Source organism: Equus przewalskii, chromosome 15, assembly GCF_037783145.1.
Source record: "Equus przewalskii isolate Varuska chromosome 15, EquPr2, whole genome shotgun sequence".
Taxonomy (NCBI): domain Eukaryota; kingdom Metazoa; phylum Chordata; class Mammalia; order Perissodactyla; family Equidae; genus Equus; species Equus przewalskii.
The window spans coordinates 52608399-52622707 of NC_091845.1; the positions used below are offsets into that span (position 1 = coordinate 52608399).

A 14309-nucleotide genomic window follows, 5' to 3' on the forward strand; every position below is an offset into this window, starting at 1 on the left:
ATGGGGAGGAGGGTGAGATGAAAAACAGCTACCTATAAAGTTCTTCAAAATTCTTCAAAGGTAACAATGAGTGGAGTTGAAAATCCATTGGCCCAGGAAAGAACAGTAATAAGACATCAGCGTGTTATACGCTACAATAACGCACCCAAAAGCAGCACCACACCGCTAGTGACAAGGTAGATACCACGCTACAATACAGGCTTCAATCATTTTCTAGTGAAAAGCAAGGGATAGAAGCCTAAGAGCTGCACTGACCTCAAAAGACTTAATGGAACTTTGTGCATAGGAAAATGCTGGTGGCTGAAAATGTGTATTTAAGTAAATAAATATAAACATATTAAATATATAATATACATATTTCAGGGTGTCTGTATACCTACATTATCTCTATGGGAACACATCTTGCCCCACCCACAGGCCCTCCTGCCTCAAATGTCCATGTTCTGTGACATGTGACCATTCCACAATGAGCCACAACTGATTGTCAGCTCCCTAAAAAACCAAGGACCAGATACAGAAATGAGTATGGTACAATAGTCACATTTCATGCTGGGGTTGGGTTCTAAAGTACAAGCTGAAGGTGAAAAAGGAGTTAGCTAAGTTTCCCTTGAAAATCCCTTAAGAATGTACCACCTTGGAGAATCACATACTCTGTCGCCTCTCAGTAGTAATAACAATACTGATAATAATAAAAATAGTTAACATCGATTATGCACTCACTATGTGCTAGCCACAGTTTATGTTAGTCATTTAATCATCACAACAATGCTATGAGGTGCTATTATTATCTCCATTTTATAGATGAGGACACCGAGCACAGAGAGGTTAAGTAACCTGCCCAGGCCACATAGACAGTAAGAGTGGAGCTAAGATTTGAACCCAGGTAATCTGGCTTGGGAGCTCAAGCCCATGACCACTACACATACTGCCTTAGAAAGTTTAACACAGCTAATTTTCCCACAGGATTGAACTAGATGCTATTTCTTCAACTAAACAGCAGAGGAAGTAGTGTGTCTAGCGAGCCTGCAGTATGGGAAGCAGATGTCTTTAAATGCTAGAATCACGCCACCTGGAGCAAGATGCTCACACAGAGAATGAACAGGTGGAACAGAAGTTCACATTTCTCACCTTAAGCTTATTAGCCAATTTTATGGTTACTGAATGAAAAAGTAGATTGCTTTTAGTATTTACATTATTTCCTCTTTCCCGCCACGAATACACGTAGCTGAACTTGCGCAAGTTAAAAAGGGCATGATAGGTCTCCAAACTGCTGAACTGCAGCCTAAGCCAAATTCCTGAATCATGTTTCAAAGAATAAAATAAATGCCCCGAATGACAGAGCCTGGGATACTGGCAATAGAAACACAGATAGCTAGAGGAGTTTGAGTAGTGGGAAACTGAGTTCTGGCCCTTCCAAAACACGTTTTTCTGGAAATTGCTTCCTGCTTCAAATGTGTAACTTCACCCTTCATTAGCAAAGCACTGCAATGGCAACTTGGTTATAAACAAGTACATACAGGGGTATATGGGAGTGGATGTACTTCTGGACTTTGCACTCTGTTCCACTGGCCTGTTTGTCTTCTACCTTTGTGCCAATAAGACCTTTTTAATTTATGAGGCTTTATAATGTCTTTTTTCTTCCACTGAGAAAGATTCACTCTGAGTTAACATCTGTTGCCAATCTTCCTCTTTTTTTCTCCCCAAAGCCCCAGTGCATAGTTGTATATTGCAGTCGTAAGTCCTTCTAGGTCTTCTCTGTGAGCTGCTGCCACAGCATGGCTACTGACAGACAAGTGGTGTGGTTCTGTGCCCGGGAACCAAACCCAGGCCGCCAAAGTGGTGAGAGTGCCAAATTTTAACCACTAGGCCATCAGGGATGGCTCTATAATAAGGCTTGATGTCTGCTACAGTAAGTCCTTCAACTTTGTTCTCCTGCATCAAGATTACCTTGGTTATTCTTGGCTATTTTTGGTTCTTTGAATTTCCACTCATGTTTTAGAATCAGCATATCAATTTCCATAAGAAAACTTTCTGAAATTCTTATGGGATTGAATTTTTAGAAACTTCAGGGAGAATTGAGAGCTTTACAATATTAAATCTTCCAATCCAGAAACATAATATATTCCATTATTTATTTAGAATTTCTTTAATTTCTCACAGTAATTTTTGTAGTTTTCCACTTAGACACTCTGTTCATCTTTAGATTTTTTTCCTCTGGTTATCTGATGTTGTTACTATTAAAATGGAATTTTTAAAATGTCACTTTCCAGTTGTTGCTAGTATTTAGACAGACTTAATTTTCATATATTTACCTTTTACCCAGTACTATTTCCAAATTCATTAATATAGTCTAATGATTTTCTACATACAAAATCAATTCACTTGTGAATAACGACAATTTTCTTTCTTCCTTTCCAATAATCATACTTTTCGTTTCTTTTTCTTGCCTTATTGAAGTGGCTATGATCTTCTCTAGTACCAATAATGGCAATGAGAGACATCTTTTTCTTATTCCTATCTCAGAGAAAAAGCTGTCGCTCTTTACTCATTATGATATTTACCATAAGGTGTTTTCTGCCTTTTCAATTTTTTAAAATTACTTTGTTATACCCTATAAAATATCTCAGTTTTGCACATGCATGGTTTTAACATCTAACATCTGCTTATCTTCTCTTTTAAAAATTTATTAAAAATAAAAGCAGATAATAGAGTTCTCATATATTACCCCCTACCTTGACATACATATAGTTTCCTCTGTTATTAACATCTTGCGTTAGTATGGTACATTGGTTACAATTAATGAACTAACATTGACACATTATTATTAACTAAACTCCATAGTTTAAGGCTCACTCTTTGTATTGTACAGTTAGTTCTACGGGCTTTGTGAAATACACAATGACAGGTATCCACCATTACAGTACCAAATAGAATAGTTTCTGGCCCTAAAACTTACCTGTGCTTCACCTGTTGATCCCTTCCCCTCCTCCTCATCAACCCCTGGCATCTACTGTGTTTTTCTGAGGAAGATTAGCCCTGAGCTAACATCTGCTGCCAATCCTCCTCTTTTTGCTGAGGAAGACTGGCCCTGAGCTAACATCTGTGCCCATCTTCCTCTACTTTATACATGGGATGCCTACCACAGCATGGCATGCCAAGTGGTGCTATGGTCGCACCTCGGATCCAAACCAGCAAACCCTGGGCTGCCAAAGCAGAACGTGTGAACTTAACTGCTGTGTCACCAGGCCGGCCCCAGTCTACTGATCTTTTTAATGCTTCCATCATTTTGCCTTTTCCAGAATGTCACATACGTGTAATCATACAGTATGCAGCTGATCAGACTAGCTTCCTTTGTTTAGACATATGCATTTAAGGTTCCTCTATGTCCTTCAGTGGCATGATAGCTCATTACTTTTTATTGCCAAATAATATTCCATTGTATGGGTGTACCACGGTTTGTTTATCCATCCATTTAAGGACATCTTGGTTGCTTCCAGTTTTGGTGATTATGTATAATTCTGCCATAAACATTTGTGTGCAGGTTTTTGTGTGGATATGATTTCTACTCAGTTGGATAAATATCTAGGAGTGTGATTGCTAGATTGTACAAGTTTATGTTTATCTTTGTAAGAAACTGCCAAACTGTCTTCCAAAGTGGCTGTACTATTTTGAATCCCCACAAGCAACCAAGGAGAGTTTCTGTTGCTCTGAATCTTGCCAACATTTGATATTGTTAGATTTTTTAATTTTAGCCATTCTAACTGGTGTACAGTGGTACCAAATTGTTAGTTTAGTTTTTAATTCCCTAATGACCTACGATATTAAGAATCTTTTCATATGCTCATTTACCATCTATACATCTTCTTTGGTGAGATGTCTGTTCAGATCTTTTGCCCATTTTTAAAATGGTTTGTTTGTTTTCTTGTTGGGTTTTAAGAGGTCTTTGTATATTTTGGACATCAGTCCTTCATCATAGGTGTCTTTGGCAAATATCTTCTCCCATTCTGTGGCTTGCCTTTTCATGTTCTTAACAGTGTCTTTCTTGCAGGAAATTTTAACTTTAATAAAGTCCAACTTGTCAATTTTGTCTTTCATGAATCATACTTTTGATGTTGTATCTGAAAACTCATTGCCAAACCCAAGGTTACCCTACCTTTTCTCCTATGCATTCTTCTAGAAGATTTCAGTGTTTTTACATTTAGGTCTATGATCCATTTTGAGTTGATTTTTGTGAAAAGTGTAAGGTCTGTTTCTACATTCTGTTTTTGCATATATGTCCAATTGTTTTTGCACATAAGTCCAATTGTTCCAACACCATTTGCTGAAAAAGATATACTTTATCCAATGAATTGCTTTTGCTCCTTCGACACAAGATCAGTTGATTTTATTTGTGTGGTTCTATTTCTAGGCTCTCTATTCTGTTCCACTGATCTATTTATCTATTCTTTCACCAACACCACACTGTCTTGATTACTATAGCTTTATACTAAATCTCTAAGTCAAGTAGTGTCAGTCCTCCAACTTTGTTCTTCAGTGTTGTGTTGGGTTTTCAGAGTCTCTTGCCTTTGCATATAAACTTTAGAATGACTTTGTCAATATCCACAAAATAACTTAGTGGCATTTTCACTGGGATTGTGTTGATTCTATAGATGAACTTGGGAAGAATTAACATTTTAACAATATTGGGTCTTCTTAACCACAGATATATAACATCTCTCCATTTATTTAGATTTTCATTGATTTCTTTCATTGGAGTTTTAGAGTTTTCATCACATACCCCTTGTACAAATTCTGCTAGACTTCTACCTAAGTATTTCATTTTTTGAGCTAATGTAAACGGTATTGTGTTTTTAATTTCAATTTCCAGTTGTACACTGCTGGTAAACAGGAAAGTAATTAATTTTTGCCTATTATCTTATATCCTGTAAACTTGCTATAATAGCTTATGAGTTACAGGAATATTTTGTCAATTCTTTGGGATTTTCTACAAACACAATCATGTCACCTAAAAACAAAGCCAGTTTTATTTCTTCCTTCCCAATGTATACCTTTTCTTTTCCTTCCTTTTCCTATCTAACTGCATTACCTAGGACTTCTAGTACTATGATGAACAGGAGTGGTAAGAGGGGACAATCCTTTTCTTGTGTCTCATCTCAGGGAGAAAGCACCCAGTTTCTCATCAATAAGTGTGGTGTTAGCTGTAGGTTTTTTAAAGATATTCTTGATCAAGCTGAGGAAGTTCCCGTCTATTCCTGGTTTGATGAGAGTTTTTATTATGAATGGGTGTTAGAATTTGTCAAATGCTTTCTCTGCATCTACTGCAATGACCAGATGATTTTTTCTTCTTTAGACCACAGATGAGATGGATTGTACTAATTGATTTTTGAATGTTGAAGCATCCTTGCACACCCAAAATAAACCCCACTTGGTTGTGGCGTATAATTCTTTTTTATACATTGCTTAATTTGATTTGCTAATATTTTTTTGAAGATTTCTGCATCTAGGTCAAGAGAGATATTGGTCTGTAGTTTTCCTTTCTGTAATGTCTTTCTCTGGGTTTGGTATAAGGGTAACGCCGGCTTCATAGAATGAATTAGGAAGCATTCTGCTTCCATTCTCTGGAAGACACTGTATAGAATTGGTACATTTGTAGAATTCACCAATGAAATCATCTGGGTCTGGCGCTTTCTGTTTTGGAAGGTTATTCATGATTGATTCAATTTATTTAATGGATATGTGTCTATTCAATGTATCTATTTCTTCTTGTGTAAGGTTTGGTAGTTTGTGTCTTTCAAGGAATTGGTCCATTTCATCTAAGTTATCAAATTCGTGGACATGTAGTTGTTCATAATATTCCTTTACTGTCCTTTTAATGTCTGTTGGATCAGTAGTGATGATCCCTCTTTTGTTTCTGATATTTGTAATTTGTGTCTTCTCTCTTTCATTCTTGGTTAGTCTGGCTAGAGGTTTACAATTTTATTGATCTTTTCCAAGAACCAGTTTTTGGGTTCATTGATTTTTCTCTATTGTTTTCAACTTCACTGATTTCTGTTCCAATTTTTATTATTTCCTTTCTTTTGCTTGTTTTAGATTTCCATTGCTCTTCTTTCTCCAGTTTCCTAAAATGGAAGCTCAGATTATTGACTTTAGATGTTTCTTTTTTTCTAATTTATGCATTCAATGCTGTGGATTTCCCTCTAAGCACTGCTTCCCACAAATTTTGGTAACATATTTTCATTCTCATTTAGTTAAAAATATTTTAAAATTTCGAGACTTTTTTGGCCCATCTGTTATTAAGAAGTATGTTGTTAAATCTCCAAATATTTGAAGATTTTCCAGCTCTCTTTCTGTTACTGATTTCTAGTGTAACTCCATTGTGGTCTGAAAGCATACTTTGTATTCCTTCTATTCTTTTAAATTTGCTAACATGTATTTTATGGCCCAAAATACAGTCTATCATGGTGAATATCCTGTGATCTTGAGAAGAATGTGTATTCTGCTGTTGCTGGATAAAGCATTCTATAAATATCCATTAGATCCAGTTGACGAATGGCGCTGTTCAATTAAACTATATTATTACTGATTTTCTGCCTGCTGGATCTGTCAATTACTGACAGAGCATGGATGTTGAAGTTTCCAACTATAATAGCAGTTTTGTCTAGTTCTCCTTGCAGTTCTATTAGTTTTGCCTCATGTATTTTTGATGCTCAATTATTAAGTGCATATATGTTAAAGATTATTATATCTTTTTGGAGAATTAACTCCTTTATCATTATGTCATGCCTCTCTTTATGCCTGATAATTTTCCTTGTTTTGTCATCACTGTCTGAGCTTGAGATAGTTACTCCAGCTTTCTTTTGATTTGTTAGTATGGTACATTCTCTCCATCCCTTTACTTTTAATCTATCTCTGTCTCTATATTTAATGTGGGTTTCTTACAGAAAACATACATAAGTGGGTCTTTTTGTTTTAATGCACTCTGAACTTATACCATATTTGTAACTGTTTTCTATTCACTGAACTTTTTTTAATCTTCCATTTTTTCTACATTCTCTGGTTTTAAATGAGTATTTTATATGATTCCATTTTCTCTCCTCTCCTAGCATATCAGTTACATTCTTTTAAAAATATTTTTAGTGATTGCCCTAGAGTTTGCATTTTCTTTTGCCTCAAGGTATATTTTTATTTCGCTTTTGATTTTTTCACTGACCTATTTTTTTTGTTCAGTCCTTTACTCTCCATTTAAGACATCTTTGAAATACTCAAATAACTCAATAATATTGGTATATTTTTGTTGGTTGCTCTGATTATAGTGTACATCCCCATTTTGGTCTACCTTGAATTAATAATATACTTCCACCACCAAAGTAATGATAGACTGCCATTTAATCCTTTCCTATCTTTTGTGCTAATGTTGTCACATATTTTACTTGACATATATTATAACCCAACAATATATTGTTATAATTTTTGCTTTAAACAGTCAATTATCTTTTAATGAATTTTTCAAAAGAGGTAAAAGGTATTTTATATTTACCCACAGAATTACCATTTATAGTGTTCTTCATTCTTTCCTGTAGACCTGAGTTTCATTTCCCTTCTAAAGAACTTCCTTTAGCATTTCTTACAATATGGGAATGCTGGTAATGAATTCTCCCAGCTTTTGTTTACCTAAAAATGCTTTTATTTTTAAAAGATAATTTTGCTTGATATATAATTTGTTTGAGAGGTTTTTTCCCTTTCCTTTCTGCACTTGAAGATCTCATTCCACTGTCTTGTGTTTTGAATTATTTGTTATATGAAGTCAATGAACATTCTTATCGTTATTCTCCAGCGTCTATAAGTTTTCTCTGTCATCTTTTAAGATTTCTCTTCATCTTTGGTTTTCAGTAATTTAACTATGGTATGGCTAGGTGCATTTTTTCATTGTATTTATTCACTTGGCATTCACTGAGCTTCTTAAATCTGAAGATTGTCTGTCATCAGATTTGGGGCTATTATTTCTTCAAACATTTTTATTCCCCATTCTTTCTCTAGACCTCCAATTACATGTATGTTAGACCACTTGATATTACCTCACAAGTTGCTAATTATGTTTTGATGTTTTTTCAATCTTTATTCGTTCGGTGTGACAGTTTGGATAATTTCTAGTAACCTGTATTCAAGTTCAATGATCCTTTCTTTTGCAGTGTCCAATCTGCAGAAAATGATATTTTTAAATTTGAGATATTATTGTATTTTTCAGTTCTAGAAATTTCATTTGATTCTCTTTGGTGTTTCCATTTATCTCCTGAAATATCCCATCTCTTCACTCATTATAACCATTTTCTCCTGCAAATTCTTTAATGAATTTGTAACAGTTGTTTTAAAGTCCTTAGTTACTAATTCCAATAACTGGGTTATCTAAAAGTCTGCTTACATCAATTGTTTTCTCTTGTTTATGGGTCATGTTTTTCTGCTTATCTGTATGTCTCAATTTTAGTCTGTATTTCAGTCATTGTAGCTAAAAGAACAGAGAAGAATATAGTATAACTTTATTTTGGCTTGTTATTTCCCAGAGAGTGCAAGCCCCTTCCTCTGTCTGGAGGTTAAAGTTAGTTTCCACTCATTCAGAATCCTTCTTGAGTTGAGCTGGATCATAGCTAAAATTAAATTTAGATCACTTGTGTTTGGCTCAATCTTCAACCTTCTGAGCCACTACATTAAGAATAAAAGCTTGTCAGTATGTGATCCAGAATGGGTTAGCTGCAGTTTCAGATAGCTTCAGTTTGCTTCTGGATTCAAGTCTGGCAAGTATTCTGAATCCTATCACAGAAGGAATGTGATAGCCTAGACAATTTCTCTCTGCTTATGGGCCTTTTCTCTGTTGCTGCCTTCTTGGTAAAACTTTCTTGGAGACAATAGGGGCAAAGACGAACTAAAGAGGGAGAATTCCTAGGCTGAATTATTTGTTCTTGTATTTGAGTCTCCAAAGCACGGCTGATTTAGCTTCTATGTCTAATGCAGGCCCAGCTGTACCATGACAAGGCATCCACCACCAGGTATGGAAGCTGCTGTAGTCCTCTGCTCACTAAGAAGGGTATGTCTCTCAGTTCAGTTCATTCAGACCTCCTCTTGTCCACTCCTCTTTGCTTGTCCTACAGAAAGCAAGATTTTTAAATTTTGTCTGTAATTTTTCTTGGATTACCATGGAAGCAAAAATCTTTCATGTCCTTCCTAAACAAAAGGAGGAATCTCTATAATAATGTTTTTTATCTCAAGGCCTATTTTATCTTATATTAGTATTTCTGAAGTCTAAAGTTAATCAATATTATCTACCCCAAAACTGTAAATCACTTTAACTCTAATTACCCTCTTCCCATCATCCAACTAAAATTGTTGACTATTTTAGTTCCACCTTCCTTTCACCAAATCTTCCACATAATATATTAGTTATTAGCAATATTTTCTTTCTTTTTCTGGAGTCAGTATTTATTAAGATGTACCCACATGATTACATTTTGTTTAACACTGTTTCTTGTTTCTCATTCATTCCTTCTGAGATCAAATTTATTAAAGTTTATCCTTTAACAGTTCTTTCAGACAGGGGACTTCCAAGAGTTGGAAGATTTTTTTTTACTGTGATCTTTTTTATTGAGGTAAAACTCACATAAAATTAATCATTTTAAAGTACATGATTCAGTGACATTTAGCCCACAATGTTCTGCAAACACCATCTCTATCTAGTTTCAAAATATTTTCACCCAAAAGAAAACACCATACTTATAAAGCAGCCATTCTCTATTCCTCACTCCCCTTAGCTCCTGGCAACTACCGATCCACTTTCTTTCTCCATGGATTTGCCCATTCTGGATACTTCATATAAACAGAATCATACAATATGTGGCTTTATTTCTTACCAAATGTTTTTGAGGTTCGTTCAAGTTATAGCACGTATCAGTACTTCCATCTTTTTTATGGCTGAATAATATCCCCTAGTATGTATATACCACAATTTGTTTATTCATTCATCCATTGAGGGACATCTGGGTTGTTTCCACACTTTGGCTACTGTAAATAATGATGCTATGAATATTCATGTACAAGTATTTGTTTGAGTTTTCAGTTCTTTTCAGTATATACCTAGGGCTGGAATTTCCAGGTCATACAGTGATTCTATGTTTAGTTTTTTGAAGAACTACCAAAACTGTTTCCCACAGTGGCTGCACCATTTCTGGAAAAGGTTTTTATTTCATTTTAGAATGATAATTTTAGAATGATAATTTAGCTGGGTAAAGAATTCTAGATTTACATGTCCATTGGCACATGGAAAATATTTTTCCACTCTTTGCTTTTATTGTTGCTGATGAGAGATCTATTGTCAGTTTAACTGCTAATCCTTTTAGGTAATTTTACTCATCTTGCAGGTTTTTTAAAAACTTTTCTTTGTCTTTGAAGTTCTGCTGTTTCACTATGATGTGTCTAGGTACGAACTTATCTTTATTGATCCGGTTCAAACTTCACTGTGCTACTTCTATTTAAGGATTCATATCTTCAATCCATTCTGAAAAATTTTCAGCCACTATTGCTTTAAATATTACCCCTCTTACATTTTCTCTATATTCTCTGTCTAAATTTCCTTTACACATATGTTGAATCATCTAATCTGACCTTCTGGGTCTCTTAACCTTTTCTATATTTCCATATCTTTCTCTCTCTATGCTGAATTATGTGTAAATTCCCCCATCTCTATTTTCCAGTTTTCTCATTCCCTTTTCAGTTTGATATAATAGCTCTTTAATCAATTTACTCTACCTTATGCTGGATCATAGCCTTAGGTAACTTGTCATATTTTATTATGACCTCATTTTCATCTGATTATTGATATGTGGAAAGCTCATGCATCTTGGTTTGTGAAATGGCCCTATGAAATTGTTTTACACTTGATTCTGCCAAGTTTTCCCAAAGGTTTCATCTTTCCAGCATCAATTTTACATTAATTTCTAAGCTTGGAATTTCTTAATCATTCATACATGGGATTAGATTTTTCAAAAAACGACTTTTCCCTCTTCATTCAGAGTCCTGAGCAAAACCAAGGTTTTGTTTATTTTCTGTTTGTTTTTTTTTACAGTCTCATCTTACTTGATAGAGGGAACCTTTCCAGGGTCTCTGCATTATGAAGCAGTCACATATTCAATTTCTCTCCTTGTACAGGCAAGGCCTCATCTCCTTTCTCTGTCTAGCATTAAAATTCCAGCCACTAGCTATTACAGACAGCCTGCCAGCTGGTTTGCTAACCACTCCAGTTATAACTACACTAAGATTATTTCTTTCTTGAACTATGTATTTACTTCTGTTTTATTTTATTATAACTATTGTTTTTCTTTGTTATTTCATGTGAGCCCAATTATAAGGTTACAGGATCCAGAAGTCAAGTGTTCCTTTTCTTTGATGACAATTAACAGCATAGTACATAGAATGCTCTATGGGGTAGAATATCAACTACCCTTCACTTCCACTACTACAGCAAGGAAAACTAGGTACATGATCTAGTTGATTTTTGATTAGACACATGACTTATGATGTTGACTAATGTGAAACTTAAAAGTCTGTGCTCTGCTGAATAGAATAAAAATTATATGCCCTATCCTTTATAGGTAGATATATGAATATTTATGAAGGGTTTTTGGGTGTATTATAAGACTAATGCATCCTGCAAACAATTTTTTTACTAAACAGCAATCAAGTATAGAAGGAAGAACATAAGATGTGAAGTCAAGGCCTTGGTTGAAGTCTCATATCTACACAGACCCTTTAAACTCCAAATTCCATGTTCTTAACAACCGTGGAATCTTGATCAAGTCATTTAACCTTTAAGTCTCAGATTTTTCATCTGTAAAATGAAGATAATTAAAAACTGCTCTATCTACTTCAAAAGACTGTTTTGAGTATCAAATGATGATTATGAAATTGCTGCAGTGTATTCAAGAAACACTCCTTTTTTTCTCCAAAATAATAATCATTAGTAAACTTTAGGCTGAATGGATGGTGCACATTGAGAACAAATTTTTAAAAATGAATAAAAAGAAATATCAACAGTTTCTCTCAAATTGGAGGCAGAATCTTTTTCACCCCTCGAGGAATATTCACCCTGAGCCAACATCTGTTGCCAAACTTCTTTTTTTTTTTCCCTTGAGGAAGATTAGCCCTGAGCTAACATCTGTGCCAATATTCCTCTATTTTGTATGTGGGCTGCCGCACAGCACAGCTGACGAGTGGTTAGGTCCGCACCAGGGATCTGAACTCACAAACCCAGGCTGCTGAAGTGGAGCATGCCAAACTTAACCACTACGCCACAGGGCCAGGCCCTGGAGGCAGAATCTTAACAGGACTTTAGGAAAGTGTGAGGAACTTTAAATTGTCACACAAACGTCAGTTGTTCTGCCAGGAATTGCTGTGAGTTAAGAGTGTCAGCAAGCCCCAGAATATGACAACTGTTGGCATTTATGTATTTATACACATCCTCTTATGGGACCACCATCGTATACGCGGTGCATCATTGACTGAAACATCCTTATGTAGACATGACTGTATTTTACCTGAACATCCAAAATACTGATGTGTTCTTTAAGCAAATGTTAAACTTGAGGTTATTGAGAGAGGATTTGTTTAGTGATGTTATCAAAATGGAAAAAAAAAACCTTAAATTCTCCATGCGTTTTTTTTGAAGGTCATCCTCAAAGAACTATGAGACAAACAAACATTTACTCAGACTGCTGAGACGAGGAAATTCTGAAACTCAATCACCACTTTTCTCCCTACAGTCTAACCCCTTCAGAACCACATGATGCAAAGACTCCGGTTTTCTGAAAGGAAATCAGATGAAATCTCACACTAACCCTCACTGAATAGTAATTATGTTGTTGTTAATGTATTGTTGATGCCGACACCTAGCGACCCTGTGTACAGCAGAGCAGAACCCTGCCTGGTCTTTTTGCACTGTCCTCTCATCTTCCAGAGCTGGATCAGACAGTGCTCCGCTGCTATTCACAGGGTTTTCATGGCCAATTTTTTCAGAAGTGGGTGGCCAGGTCCTACTTCCTAGTCTGTCTTAGTCTGGAAGCTCTAATGAAACCTGTCCACCACGTATTTCATGTCCACTGATATACCAGTGGCATAGCTTTCAGCATCACAGCAACACACAGCTACCACAGTATGACAACCAACAGACGGGTGGTGTGGTTCCCTGACTTTGGGAAACGAACCCGAGCCACGGCAGTGAGAGCAACAAATCTTAACCACTGGACCACCAAATAATTATGAGGTAGCACAAATAGAGTTAACCACTTCAGAAATGTTTCCAAAAGTGCAGATACTATTTACACTTGCTATCTCAGAGTGTGAGAGCTGAGGTATGTTAAAGAGAGATGTATCTTTTTCTTCATGCATCTTTTAACCATCACTTGCTAAAACTATCAAGTTTTTAAATTTAAAATCTAATAAAGAAAAGAGTAAAGAAAGACAATGAATCCAGAATAGCAAAATTAGCCTCACATGAATGCATAGTCTCTCTTTGGTTTTGACTCTCCACATTTTCAAGGGAAGTTAAACCTAAGTTAATTAGCTCATTATTAAAACCTGTAATCAGCAAATTTTCTGACAAAGAACAGACATTTTTATGGCTGGGTTCCAATTTTTCTATTACTAATTCATAAATAAAGGTGTCATCATAAATGTTGAGCACTAACTAATAACTAAAATAAAACATAGCATAAAAGGAAATTAGTCAGCCTGACTAAAATTATTTAAAAGACATTTTAACAAGAAGGATACAGTCAAAGGAAAGATCAATGACTTCATGCAAATGCAAGACACTTTACAATGATCAATCTACTTCTGCCATAATGCCAGTGATCTTAAAGAATCCATAATTGAGTTCCTAGAAGAAAGATTTAATTTTTAAAACATAAGTCAACTAATTGATGGGAAACATGAAATTTTCCAAGTTTAGACAACTGCATCATAAACTGGAGAAGGAAGATTTGCAAAGTCAACATTGGACAGAAACCAATGTTGAATGTATTATTAAGATTGAATCAAATCAAATTGAATCAAATTACAATAAAGGATGAATAAAGTTAACTTTGGACTTTAAAAAAGTCATTTGAGAAATTAACAATGAACTTAGTAAGGTGGCAATTCAAGAGGTTTCCATAGCATTGGGAACAATTCTGAACGGAATGGGAAACAAGATATTAATAAAGGTTAGGAACACCTAACCCTAAAAGATAGCAAAGGGAAGACGCAGCAACAAGACGGTTAAGCACAAG

At 35.3% G+C, this 14309-nt stretch overlaps 1 protein-coding gene across 19 annotated transcripts in view; it reads right to left on the bottom strand.

The window, feature by feature from the left end:
- FBXL2 (F-box and leucine rich repeat protein 2) overlaps positions 1-14309 on the bottom strand; it is a 126511-nt gene that overhangs the window by 76754 nt on the left and 35448 nt on the right. For 4 of the 19 annotated variants that reach the window (XR_011527077.1, XM_070575884.1, XM_070575879.1 and 1 more), the window contains one exon: positions 9019-9137. The exons of the other annotated variants lie outside the window; for them this stretch is intronic. The gene's annotated coding sequence lies outside the window, so the exon portion shown is untranslated. The remainder of the gene's footprint in view (positions 1-9018; positions 9138-14309) is intronic. 19 annotated transcript variants of the gene reach the window in all.